Source organism: Cupressus sempervirens, chromosome 2 (genome assembly GCF_028749045.1).
Source record: "Cupressus sempervirens isolate cs-2001-9-10 chromosome 2, ASM2874904v1, whole genome shotgun sequence".
In the NCBI taxonomy this organism is placed as follows: Eukaryota; Viridiplantae; Streptophyta; class Pinopsida; order Cupressales; family Cupressaceae; genus Cupressus; species Cupressus sempervirens.
In genome coordinates this window covers 684,558,610-684,572,420 of record NC_143119.1, presented here as the reverse complement: position 1 = coordinate 684,572,420, position 13,811 = coordinate 684,558,610, and the positions used below count along the sequence as shown (strand labels likewise).

At 39.0% G+C, this 13,811-nt stretch overlaps 1 long non-coding RNA gene across 1 annotated transcript; it reads left to right on the top strand.

Moving 5' to 3' along the window:
* Positions 1-2,200: 2,200 nt before the first annotated feature.
* LOC149575223 (uncharacterized) lies at positions 2,201-12,770 on the top strand. The gene is made up of 2 exons (XR_016359675.1): positions 2,201-2,342; positions 12,556-12,770. It is a non-coding gene; the product is annotated as an uncharacterized LOC149575223 (long non-coding RNA).
* The last annotated feature ends 1,041 nt before the right edge of the window (positions 12,771-13,811 follow it).

Below are 13,811 nucleotides of genomic sequence, written 5' to 3'. Positions count from 1 at the left end.
ACTGGAAGCAGCGAATTATGGCAGTTGTTCATTTTATCAACTTCAAACTTTCAGATCAGAACAAATACTACGAGCAAATGAGCAAGGATTTAAACTTCTTAAATTACATATTAAGGGTGACAATTGAAGCCAATTGAAGGTCCACTCTGCTAGTTTCATACCCATTTCCTTACACCTCTCACCTGAAGCACTGAGTCCAAAATTTAAAAATAATCATCAATACCATCATCATAGCCACAGGCTGACCATTGAGACAGTACATGGCACTACCTCTTGCATATTTCTTCTCAAGCGTAATAGCAAGTATGCATGATAATTTCAGGAAATGCTACTAACTCCAGCATGTTCTGCTCAAAGCATATACAAGGCATAGTGTCAAGTTCCTGCCAAAAGCTTATAAGATCAAAGTGAAAACAAGTATAGGTCAAAGGGAAATACATTCAATTCCCCATTTGCATTGGTTAAGGACTAAGTAGAAGCATACAAAGAGGTCGTGTGCTCTTTATGAAGAAAGAGGTAGAATGCGAAAAGGCAAAGTTCAGTTGCTGATAAAACAAGTAGTAAATCGTATTTATTTCGTTGTTATTAAATACAAATAAATTTAAACCCATAATTAAAGAATTAAGAAGATATATTTTTGACACATAATTTATTAGATAGAGATGGTACAACCCATAGCTATATAAAATGAGTATATTGCATTGGTGATTCAAAGCATATAGTAAAAAAATTGTAAGCTATTATGCTACCATTGTCATTTTCAAAATGTGAGAGTGGCCCAACTATGATAGAGAAACATGGAATGAACTATTTGTTAAAAGTGGCAATCCAGTAAGACGAAAGGGAATAAGCCACTATTGACAGTTCTATACAACTGATCTCACAGACACACACCACAAAAAAAAAAAAAAAAACTTCCTCTAAATACAATGTTACCTACTAGGAATCGTCATTAATTTTCTCATAAAGTTTATTCTAGTTTATTGGATAGATTTAACAATGTTTGGCTTCCTCTAGGGGACAGTTGGACCGAGAACCACAAAAAACAAAGGCAAGATGGTCATTCTTTGGCACGGCTTGAACAAAGGTGTGAGGCATGAACTCAAGAAATTATAATCGAAGATAACCCTATACTCACTATCAACGCCAACTGTAGGGTGAATATGGTTGGAAACTCAATAAGCTATTCGTAAGGTGCATCAAATTATTAAAGGAATCTTAGTAATATAAAGTCTGCCACTTCTTCATGGAAGGCATAAAAGAAAGCAATTCATTGACCAATGTTGTAGGTAATGTTGCTCCCTACCTACATTGTTGAGGTGAAAAAAATAACTCTTTCATGTTGCCAAGTCATTTATTGACTTTGTTGGCTTTCTTCTCAATCCTCCTGGAGTTCCCAGGTTGGTGGTAGGTGAGATTATAATTGAGTGCGTTTAGGATATTAAGTGGTGGGGTATTTTTTGGTGTGCCACAAGATTTAACTCCCATAAGGCCAATACTTTTCATTTGATTTCTCTTCAGATAAATTAATCATCTTTTCTACTCTGTGTGTGTTGTGAGCAAATGGCTCTAACCTTGCATATTTCTTTTGGCAAGACAATCTGGCAAAGCATTACAATTAAGCCTTTGTGTGAGTCGGTCTCTACAAATATGGATACTGCTTTTAAGTTCACAGCAATAGTCCAGGCTAAAACCATTTTAGCTAAGAGGTTTGGATTGAGAGGTATTCATTTCACCAAATTTCATTTGTAAAAATGTCTATCTGCTGTTAGTTTTGTTAGTTTTGATGTATTAGTTCATTTACGCATTACCTCTGAATTTAAACAGTCTAGGGTAAAATTGAATTTAAGTTGATTTCTAAATTTCATAACTCTTTATCTTTCTGTGCATAAGGATTCATGAATTTCATCTTGAAATCATTTATAACTACTTTGCATATCCTGGTTCAAGCTTTGGTTGCATGCTCGTACGGAAAGATAGCACTACTGATACCACCGGAAAATTGCAAAAAGGGTATAATGTTGTAATGGTTCTTAGATGAAACCGTGGCAATTTTGTAGCAATAATGGGCTTTTCCTTATAGTGTAAGAGAAAATTTCTTTAAATTTGGTTTCAGGTATTGCAAGCCAATGTTATGCTAGAAAGGGCCTTTATATGAGAATGTTGGATAATTTTGTTAAATTTCTATGTAATAGAGCATTCTTTTGTTCTCTTTTGGAATATGCATTTTAGCATTTCCATTTATGCAGCTTCAACTCGTGCTTCAGTATCCTGAAAACGGTACAGAGTTTCTGCATAAACGTGGGATTAAACTCTTTCAGTTTGGTATCAATGGACACAAGGTACGTTTAATTACATATACCTTATGGTAATCAAGTGCATTCTTAAGATTTAAGGAACTATTAGTATTACCACATAAGCATTTTGAATCTAAGTAGCTAAGCTGTGAGATAAATTGATCTGTTCTGTTACCTTAGTATGAGAAAACTAATGAAATAAAAAACTGAGGCACACATACTTTTATAGACAACATAGTTGCTATGTGACACTTGTGACGGAGATTTCCATGCTTTGGCCAACATTGTCATTTTCTCCATCTGCCCTTGGTTGTCCTCTTTCACACATTATGATCCATAGTTTTTCACGATGTTTCATTGATGAAGTTAAGCATTTTTAAAGTAAAACAATTCCCCTAAAATCAAACGCCTGATTCCATGCTTAGGTTGGCAATGTCTTTTCCATTGGCTTTGGAGTTGAGTAGACTGAAATATATATTAACTCTTGTCTACAATTGTTGTAGTAGCAGTTCAAAAGTGCACAATGCAAGATTTGAAGTGATAACCAATTGGAATCAGATGTGCGTATATGCATGTAGAAACAGTCACAGTAGGCTTTGAAGACTGAACATGTTAAAATGTATGATGATATACCATATCGATGTCAAGAGATTTTATTGCCAAGAACCTTTTCTTAGACGTTGCAATTGTTGAAATATGTCATGTCCCTCTCTTAGCAACATAATTATAACAAGGGATTTGCCTATCATTGACTCTCGTAGGCAAATAATTATGGGAACAGGGTCGATTTTGTCTTCCAATTAAGCGGGGCCTACTCATTCCAATATTAAATAAAGGTTGTATTCTAACTTTATAAAGTTTATTATTTAATTTTATAAAGTTAATATTTGTAGTGCAAGATGATTCCGGATAATTTCCAGAAACTTCCCGGCAAAGAGATAAATAGAGGGCATAGGGTTCCTTTTGGAGGCAAGCAATTTTGTGGATTCAATTTCCTTTTCAATTAAGGCAATTTGTAGCCATCGGTCTGCAAGTTCCCATGAGATCTCTGAGAACGAAAACTCTCTTAGATCTGCATAACTGAGGAGGTGGGATATCTTCCGAAGGGTTGCTTATTGGAGATGGCACTCAGCCATTTCATGTGGTAATAATTTGCATATCCAGGTTTACGGATAGGGTGACAAATTGAAGGGCTCGAAGGGAACTAAGAACCCTTGTGATTACTGATTAAACTTGCAGACAAACTACTGCCTGGTATCACCCATGTGCAGTCAGCTTAACCCACGCCAACAAAGAGATTAATTCGTGGCTTGCAATGTGACCCGATTGTATGTGCTAGCGCCAGAATATTTACCGGCTGCGGTTCATTGAGACACAGCATCACGCAACAGGACCGCAGAGCAACTCTTGCAGGGTCGAAGTTAGACAGCATCCGCATTGATTCCTTGCTTAGAAATTGGTTGATGAGTTACGGGCCAGGAAGGAGTTAATCGGCCACGCATTCTGAGCGAATGTAACATTGAAACAGCAGCCACGACCTCAGTCCAGGGAAAGATAGAGCATTTCTTGCGGGTCTGTGTAATACGACTTCCTGAAAGCGTCTACCAACTCCGGCGGCTAACTGGGTGATTGTTCGACCCAACAACGATTATCCAAAATGGCGATTCATACCTGACCAGACTTGGAATGGAAGTTGCCATATGTCGGATCAGCAGAAGATGAATCTTATGACAGATGTTGGAGAGTGTACTTGTTGGGCCCGTTAAAGTTGGCAATTATCGCTTTGTCTTCCAGGCAGATCCGCCAGATCCATCAAAAATTAGGGATGAAGACCTCATTGGTGTGACAGTTTTGCTGCTCACTTGTTCATACATGGGCCAAGAATTCTTAAGGGTTGGATACTATGTCAACAATGATTATGATGATGAACAGTTGTTCTAATTGATAGGGTGCAAAGGAATATCTTGGCTGACAAGCCTAGGCTTACGAAGTTCCCAATCATTTTTTTATCCTGTAGTAACAGAATTTGCTTGCATACTATTTTGGTATTAAAGGAGCAATCATCGTATTGGGAATACTTCAGTGGTATCAGAGCAGTAGTCCTGCCATCCTGATTGGGTAAAAGTACTCTAATTTCCGGAGTTGTGCTCGAAAACCATATTCAAGAACAGGGATATGGGTGAAAGACAGAGTCCGCCAAGATTTCCCAGAGTCGACGATGATGAAACCAGAGAATTTTACAGAGCCATGACTAACGGGCAACAAGAAATAACTCAGACACTACAGGCTTTGACTACCATAATGGAAAGAGTTATTCAGCCCAGGATTCAAGATCAAGGAAGAGGCACATCTGACCACGATGATAGAAGTGTGGCAGGATCACAAGGTGCTCCTAGGCGCAGATCATGGACAGCCAATAGGCCTACTCGTCCCACCTTCCTAAGGGAAGAGGCTCAGGAGATAGGAGAAGATGATGCACCAGAAGATTTTCAGGATGATCTTAGGGCTGCTACGGCAGAATGGCAAGCATTACCCCCGCATGTGCGTGAGTTATTAAACTTTGATCGATATCTAAACCAAAGAAGAGAACATATGAGGAATAGCCGCCAGAATCGGAGACCGAGAGGAAGTCATGAAAGTGAGTTACAACGAGCTGTCAGTAAACTTACTTTGCCTTTCTTCGATGGGAGTGGTCAGATGACGGCACAAGCTTGGATTCATAAGTTGGACACCTTTCTAGCATTAAGGCCTATGTCTGAAATAGATGCCATCAGATATGCTACCTTGCATCTGGAAGGCGCAGCTCATGACTGGTGGTCACATGGAATGGTTACCTTGCAGCACAATCAGGTAACATCATACCAGGACTTCATGGATAGATTAGTTGAACGTTTTGATAAGAAGGATCCAGAAATTTATTTTCGCGACCTTGCACAATTAAAACAGACTAGCAATATCGAGGTTTATATTAGTGAATTTCAGAGGTTGTCAGTCATGGTACCAGATGTATCGGAGAGGAGGTTAGTTATCTTATTTACAGAAGGATTGTCTGAACCCCTCAAGGGATGGATTAAGGCATTTGATCCACCAACACTGCAGGAAGCCATGAGGAAAGCACGAAGTATGGAACTTACAGCTCCTTCTAACCGGTTCACTCCCAGGAGCACTACCTCTTTCAAAGACAACAGGAAGTTTGATAAAAATAAAGGGAAGAGCATTGAAACCAAAGGGAAGTCTACCACACCCCTAGATACAGAAGCATTAAATGACCTGCGAAGGAAGAAATTATGCTTCTATTGCAAAGGTCCATATGACAGGGATCATGATTGTCCCTTGCGACCTAAAGGGAAAGCCAATAGAGTTATGTGGGCATATTACAAAGGATCAGATTCTGACAGTGCAGCAAAAGAGGGTGAACATACTGGATCAGAATCTGAGGAAGAGACAGGAAAGTCAGAACAGAGAGAAGAACCTGAATTGCATCTACAGCAAGGGCGTTTGTCTAGCATTCAACAGGAAGGATCTTTCAGGTTACGTGGTGTCCTAGCAGGGCAGAAGGTGATTACATTAGTTGATACCGGAGCTACACATAACTTCATTGATGCAAGATTGGTCGAGCGTCGTGGTATTAAGACAGAAGAATTTGAAGGACTTCGTGTACAGGTTGCTGACGGATACACTCTTAAGTGTAACAAGATAGTCAGAGACATGCCTTTACGCCTGAATAATTATGAGTTCAAAGCGGATTACCACGTGGTCAATATGGGTGATTTGGATATCGTTTTGGGAATGACATGGTTACGTTTATTGGGTGAGGTTACTTTTCGACTCAGGGACATGGAGATTAAGTTTGAAGTAGATGGGAGGCAGCATGTATTGAGAGCTATTCGGAATAGTGATATCCGAACGATCTCTCTTAGACGATTGGAAAGATTGGTGAGACATGAGGATCTTGAATGGGCAGCCATGTGTACTCTCATGCCTACACAGGAGGAACAACCCAAGACAGAATATCATCCCGACATACAGATATTGAGGGAAAGGTATAGTAAGGTATTCAGCGATATTCCACCTGGTACACCACCTGATAGAGGGATCGAGCACATTATCGAAATGGAAGAAGGCGCTAAACCAGTCATGATTACTCCATACAGGCATCCCAAAAGGCTTAAAGATGAGATAGAGAAAACCATCAAGGAGCTACTCGCAATGGGACACATCAGACCTAGTAAGTCTCCTTTTGCTTCCTCAGTAGTTTTGGTTAAGAAGAAAGATGGTTCGTTACGGATGTGTATAGATTACAGGATGCTGAATAAGAAAACCATTAAGAATAGATATCCTATTCCACAGATTGATGAGCTAATAGATGAACTACATGGGGCATGCTACTTTAGTAAAATTGATTTGAGATCAGGTTACCACCAGATTAGAGTCAGAGAACAGGACATTGAGAAGACAGCATTCAGGTGCCACTGTGGGCATTTTGAGTTTGTAGTGATGCCATTTGGATTGACCAATGCACCAGCTACTTTCCAGTCTACCATGAACAAGGTCTTCCATCATCAGCTGAGAAAATCCGTGTTGGTATTCTTTGATGATATCTTGGTATACAGTCGAACATGGCAGGAGCACATGGCGCATCTAGAAACAGTATTGAAGACTTTGCAAGAAGAATCCTTGTATGCCAAAGAATCCAAATGCGATTTGGGAATGACTGAGTTGTTATACTTAGGTCATATTATCAGCCGAGAAGGTGTACAGATGGATCCTGATAAAATTCGTGCTATTGTAGAGTGGCCTACTCCTGAGAACCTAACACAGTTAAGGGGATTCCTTGGATTATGTGGATTCTACCGCAGATTTGTTTGCGGATATTCACGACACGCGGCTCCTATAACCGATTTGCTTAAGAGGGGAGCTTTCGTTTGGACAGCAAAGGCACAGGCTTGTTTTGACAGGTTCAAGGAGATCATGACTTCGTGTCCGGTACTAGCGTTGCCTAATTTCTCGAAACCATTTGAACTCCAGTGTGATGCCTCAGGAGATGGTATTGGGGCTGTTTTAATGCAGGATAAACACCCAATTGCATATGAAAGCAGGAAACTTCGTGGGCCAGAGAGATCATTCAGCATTTACGACAAGGAGATGTTAGCCATCATGCATGCACTAGCTAAGTTCAGGCAGTATTTAGTAGGTGGCAAATTCTGCATAAAAACTGACCACAACAGTTTAAGACACTTCCTCGGGCAAAGGGATCTCAATGATAGGCAGCAGAAATGGGTCAGTAAGTTACAGGCATATGACTTCGATATATCTTATGTTAAGGGCACACATAATGTGGTAGCAGATGCCTTGTCACGAAGACCACATCTTAGTTCAATGATTGAGATCTTTGAGGATTGGAAGCATTTGATTATTGCAGAATATGCCAAAAATTCATGGGCATCCAAGATAGTTGATGGGACACTTGTTGATACCAGGTACACACTTGTGGATGAATTGATTATTTACAAGAGCAGGGTATTTTTAGTCCCAGGATCGAAGGTGAGGCAGTTCATTTTGCGAGCTCTTCATGATTCACCTACAGCTGGTCACCCCGGATACTTTAAAACATATAGACAGGTGCGAGAACGGTTTACATGGAAAGGACTTAAGAAGGATGTTTTGCAGTATGTTCGTGAGTGTTCTATTTGCCAACAGAATAAACAGGAACACACCTTTCCAGCAGGGCTTCTACAGCCACTTCCCATTCCGTGTCAAAAGTGGGAATGCATATCCATGGATTTCATTACTGGGTTGCCCAAGGCTCAAGGACGTGATTGCATTTATGTGGTGGTGGATAGGCTAACAAAATATGCTCATTTCTTTCCCATCACCACTACTTATACTGCAGTACAGGTAGCCGAAGTATTCTTCAAGGAGGTTTTCAGGTTACACGGGATACCCCGCAGTATTGTCAGTGACAGGGATAGTAGATTCTTGAGTCATTTCCGGCAAGAGGTGTTTCGATTATGCGGCACTGAGCTCACACCCAGTACTAGTTATCACCCGCAAACCGATGGTCAGACGGAGATAGTAAACAAATGGGTAGAAGGCTACTTGAGGAATTACGTCGCCGACCAGCAAAAGGCCTGGGTAAGATGGATTTATTTGTGTGAATATTGCTATAACACCACTTTCCACATGTCTATCCAAATGACACCTTCTCGAGCATTATACGGTTATGATACACCCAGTTTCATTGACTTATTGATGAGTGATGTTCGGGTTCCACGTGCTGGGGAATTACTGCAAGAAAGTAAAGATATCATTAGCTCTCTACGTGATAACATCGCTCGAGCACAGAATCAGTATAAGCAATATGCAGATCAAAAGAGGACGGAGAGAAGCTTTGAGGTGGGCGACATGGTTTACTTAATGCTCCAACCATTCTGACAATCTACTCTCAAAAAGAGTGGGTCAGAGAAGCTTAAACCCAGGTATTATGGACCATTCAGGATCAGTAGGCGAATAGGGGAATTGGCTTATGAACTTGAGCTTCCAGCAGACAGCAAAGTATATAATGTGTTTCATGTATCACGTCTCAAAAAGGCATTGGGACAGAATGTGATACCTTCTGCAGTCTTGCCGCCTCTGGATGATGAAGGGAAATTGATCATGGTACCGGAATTCATTTTAGAAAGCAGAGAAAAACAGCTTCGCCAAAGAGTAATCAGAGAATATTTGGTTAAATGGAAGGATCTACCAGCCGAAGATGCTACTTGGGAGAATGAGACCATTTTGCAGCATCCAGCTCTGAGATTGCTTGAGGGCAAGCAATATCCGGAAGGGCGGACTGTCATGTCCCTCTCTTAGCAACATAATTATAACAGGGGATTTGCCTATCATTGACTCTCGTAGGCAAATAATTATGGGAAGAGGGTCGATTTTGTCTTCCAATTAAGTAAGCGGGGCCTACTCATTCCAATATTAAATAAAGGTTGTATTCTAACTTTATAAAGTTTATTATTTAATTTTATAAAGTTAATATTTGTAGTGCAAGATGATTCCAGATAATTTCCAGAAACTTCCCGGCAAAGAGATAAATAGAGGGCATAGGGTTCCTTTTGGAGGCAAGCAATTTTGTGGATTCAATTTCCTTTTCAATTAAGGCAATTTGTAGCCATCGGTCTGCAAGTTCCCATGAGATCTCTGAGAACGAAAACTCTCTTAGATCTGCATAACTGAGGAGGTGGGATATCTTCCGAAGGGTTGCTTATTGGAGATGGCACTCAGCCATTTCATGTGGTAATAATTTGCATATCCAGGTTTACGGATAGGGTGACAAATTGAAGGGCTCGAAGGGAACTAAGAACCCTTGTGATTACTGATTAAACTTGCAGACAAACTACTGCCTAGTATCACCCATGTGCAGTCAGCTTAACCCACGCCAGCAAAGAGATTAATTCGTGGCTTGCAATGTGACCCGATTGTATGTGCTAGCGCCAGAATATTTACCGGCTGCGATTCATTGAGACACAGCATCACGCAACAGGACCGCAGAGCAACTCTTGCAGGGTCGAAGTTAGACAGCATCCGCATTGATTCCTTGCTTAGAAATTGGTTGATGAGTTACGGGCCAGGAAGGAGTTAATCGGCCACGCATTCTGAGCGAATGTAACATTGAAACAGCAGCCACGACCTCAGTCCAGGGAAAGACGGAGCATTTCTTGCGAGTCTGTGTAATACGACTTCCTGAAAGCGTCTACCAACTTCGGCGGCTAACTGGGTGATTGTTCGACCCAACAACGATTATCCAAAATGGCGATTCATACCTGACCAGACTTGGAATGGAAGTTGACATATGTCGGATCAGCAGAAGATGAATCTTATGACAGATGTTGGAGAGTGTACTTGTTGGGCCCGTTAAAGTTGGCAATTATCGCTTTGTCTTCCAGGCAGATCCGCCAGATCCATCAAAAATTAGGGATGAAGACCTCATTGGTGTGACAGTTTTGCTGCTCACTTGTTCATACATGGGCCAAGAATTCTTAAGGGTTGGATACTATGTCAACAATGATTATGATGATGAACAGTTGTTCTAATTGATAGGGTGCAAAGGAATATCTTGGCTGACAAGCCTAGGGTTACGAAGTTCCCAATCATTTTTTTATCCTGTAGTAACAGAATTTGCTTGCATATTGTTTTGGTATTAAAGGAGCAATCATCGTATTGGGAATACTTCAAAATATCTCATGTGTTTTTTGCCCCTTGAGCCAAACGTCCACCTACCATCCCTAACGATAGAACAGTTAGAAAATTTAATGTGGTAGGTGAGTTTTGAAATCAGGAAAGAGGAGGAAATGTTTTTGGAAGCATGACAAAAAAGGAATGTCCTATTCCATTCGACTAGTAGAAGAAGTTAGAAGCAGAGAGTTGTAGAGCAGAGAAAGAAGAAAGTAGTTGATCAGCAAATCAATCGTCGCAGAGACAGAAGGAAGTTTGTTGCACGTGTTTCCTATGTTCATTCTGTAAGTTTTCTATTGTTGGTTTTGGTCTGTTGAAGCAATGATTGCTCCAGGCACCATTGTATGCAGCCATTAGAGCTGCAAGTTTAAAGTTCATTGAAGTTTGAAGTTTTACCAGTTTAGGGTTATTTTAGAGTTTTTCTGGTTGAAGCCGAATGCTTCCAAATTTTGTAATATTTATAATCAAAGTTGAATAGAAAGCAAGTAAGCATATTTGAATCCATTGTCCTTCTTCTATTCATTGCATTTGTGAAGTTTGTTTAGAAGCTTCAAGCTTTGGCTTTCTGGTTTTAATGGTGGAAACATTCACATTGAAATTTCTCTAAGTTAAAAAAAAAAATCAGTTTGGAGCCGAGCTCACCCGGCATCCATTGTTGCCAAGCAGCCCTTTGTGTGCTAAGATTACTCGGCCTCTTCGTGTGCCGAGCTTACTCGGCTTCCTCTTGTGCCGAGCTAACTCGACACTTACTGCCTATCACTCGGCAATAGTTTGTGTCAAGCAACTGTCACTCGGCAGCTTCACGTGCTGAGCACATTGCCACTCGGCACCTTCACGTGTCGAGCAAAACTGGCACTTGGCACCTTCATGTGCCGAGCAAGTTGTTTTAGGTTTTAAAGTTGTGATTTTTTTTTTAATTGATTTATATTTCTCACATCAATAACCAAAATAGTTAGCATATTCCATAAATAAAGAAGATAATGTTTATACCAGTACTTTCCCAATTAATGTCCATCTGAAAGCTTTTTAGTCCACAAAGAATGTAGTATTTTTATTTGCTCTAGTGGAATTCATTTTAGATAAAAATATAAGAAGAGTACATGTAAAAGAGAGAGACCAAAGCATATGTAGGCTAATGAATAAGCACATTGCAGTGAAAACTCCATCAATTGTCCAGATCATCAAGCATAGATGAAATATCATTCATCAGACACTTCATGTTTTCTATGTGAACATCTTGCAAAGTAGTAGAAAATAAGTGATAGTGTAGTATAGTGAAGTTTTTTCTTCTTAGTTATAAGTGGAATAAAAGTGCAAGTTTAAATATATTCTACAATATATATGATGACATTTATGATATTCCATCAACACTTAAACATAATGTTTTAATTAATATATGATAAGTTTAGAGATTAGATCCTCCAGCAGAAAGAGAGTTATGTTATAGTCAATACATTGTTTGTGTAATTTTTGGGTAACTGGATATATATATAGTCTTAGATCACATTATATAAATATTGTGATCTGGTAGAATGTTTAAAGCGGAAAGTAATGTTGTGCAGAGTAATTTCATGATTGTTTTTTTTTCTGGTATGATCATTTCAACTGGCTGCTACTGGGTATGGTCTTGCAATATGTCATGTGAATTAGGTTGTGTTGGTAAATGTGGAGCAAACAATTTAAAAACATTTTTAAAAATAAAAGAATATTTTTGGTTTGTATAATACAGCTGAGCTTGAAGTATATTACCTTTTATGTATGTTCATGATCAGTGAGGAGACTAAAATTTGTGAGAACATTGTTTTGGGTCAGTCTGAACTTTGCTTTTATAGATATTTCATGCAGAGTGAAGACAAATTTGGATTTGTTCTCTATATAGTCTTCATATTTTGTTTCTACAATTTGTGGGACCAACTCCTTTATTATGGAATGGTCAACTGAACAGTTTATATTTTGCTTGTTTTCAGTAGCCAAGACCATTTTCAAGTGGATCTTCTGTATGTAGCTCACATTTTTGTCACACTTGATGCAGTGCCCAATTCCTTCCTCAAGAATACCGAAGCCATCAAACTTGTAATTGCATTGTGAGCAGAAGGCAGTAAAAGGATTAGAGAATGGATTGATGACTCTCAGAATGCCAATGACTTGTTTGACACTTAATGAATGTTAGTCAATAGAGATTCTTCTAATTTTAAGTAACTTAATTTGGCATAATAGTTGCAATGTGGTTTTAGGTTTTGTGATTTACCTCATATGTTTGTTGTGACAATTCATTGAGCATTTCAAGAGTTCTTGAGTCATTTAGCTTGCAAATGAATGTAGAAGTTCCTCTACGGAATGTATTTTTTTTGTCCACCTTCATTACAATGTTGCAGAAAAGAAGTGTTGGAGTCTCATTACGATGCAACATTTCATCTACCAAAGCATGACGATGAGCCAAGTTTGGATGTAGTTCAAGCTACAATAATATAACAAAGTTAAAGGTGAAGGTTTTTTCTGTTTATGATATGCATTATTATATTATTTATTTTTCATAATAGCTATAGTAGAACAATTACCTGTGCTCTATCCTCCTACCATCACCGTCTTTGAGGTCAAATGTTGCCAGTGACCCTTTTTTTTTGCTCCAACTACTAGTGCTCCTACAATTCCAATTGGATAATCATTAGGATTATTTAGGAGTTGACAAATTGTACTAGTTGGTATGAAGTTGTATTCTTTGCAAATGCGAGGAATTATTTCAATGTTGGTGGTCTCTTGTAGCACAAATATACAATCACAGTCCCCATGGTATAATGGTATTATATAAGTCTCTTGTTATTGTCATTTCTACCTTTATATCAGTGACATCAGCACGAAGCACCTCACATGTCTTGTTGATCTTGTCAAGGGTGTATTTGTAGACAACTAATACATCCCCTTCAAATATCTTGCCAGTTTTTCTTTCATTAAGTTCTTCAATCGAAGTTGTACCACTTGTTTTTACCTTTGACCTGCATATTGCCATTGTGTTCGTCTTAGCTGTTGTTAATTTTGTAATAAAAAATGAAGATTAGAAATTTGCATACAACTTTATACATTTTTGCATTATGATCTTGTTTCACCATTGTACCTTTCCCGATTCTTCTTGAGCAGTGGTTGCATCATTTTTTTGTATATTGCTTGCTTCCATTTTAACCTGCAAATTGGAAAACCATGATTGAATAGTTATAGTTTTGTAGTCAGGTAGAATGCATGAACACAAAAATTCTTTTCAAATTGTACTTTTTCGTTCATAATCTGAATTGA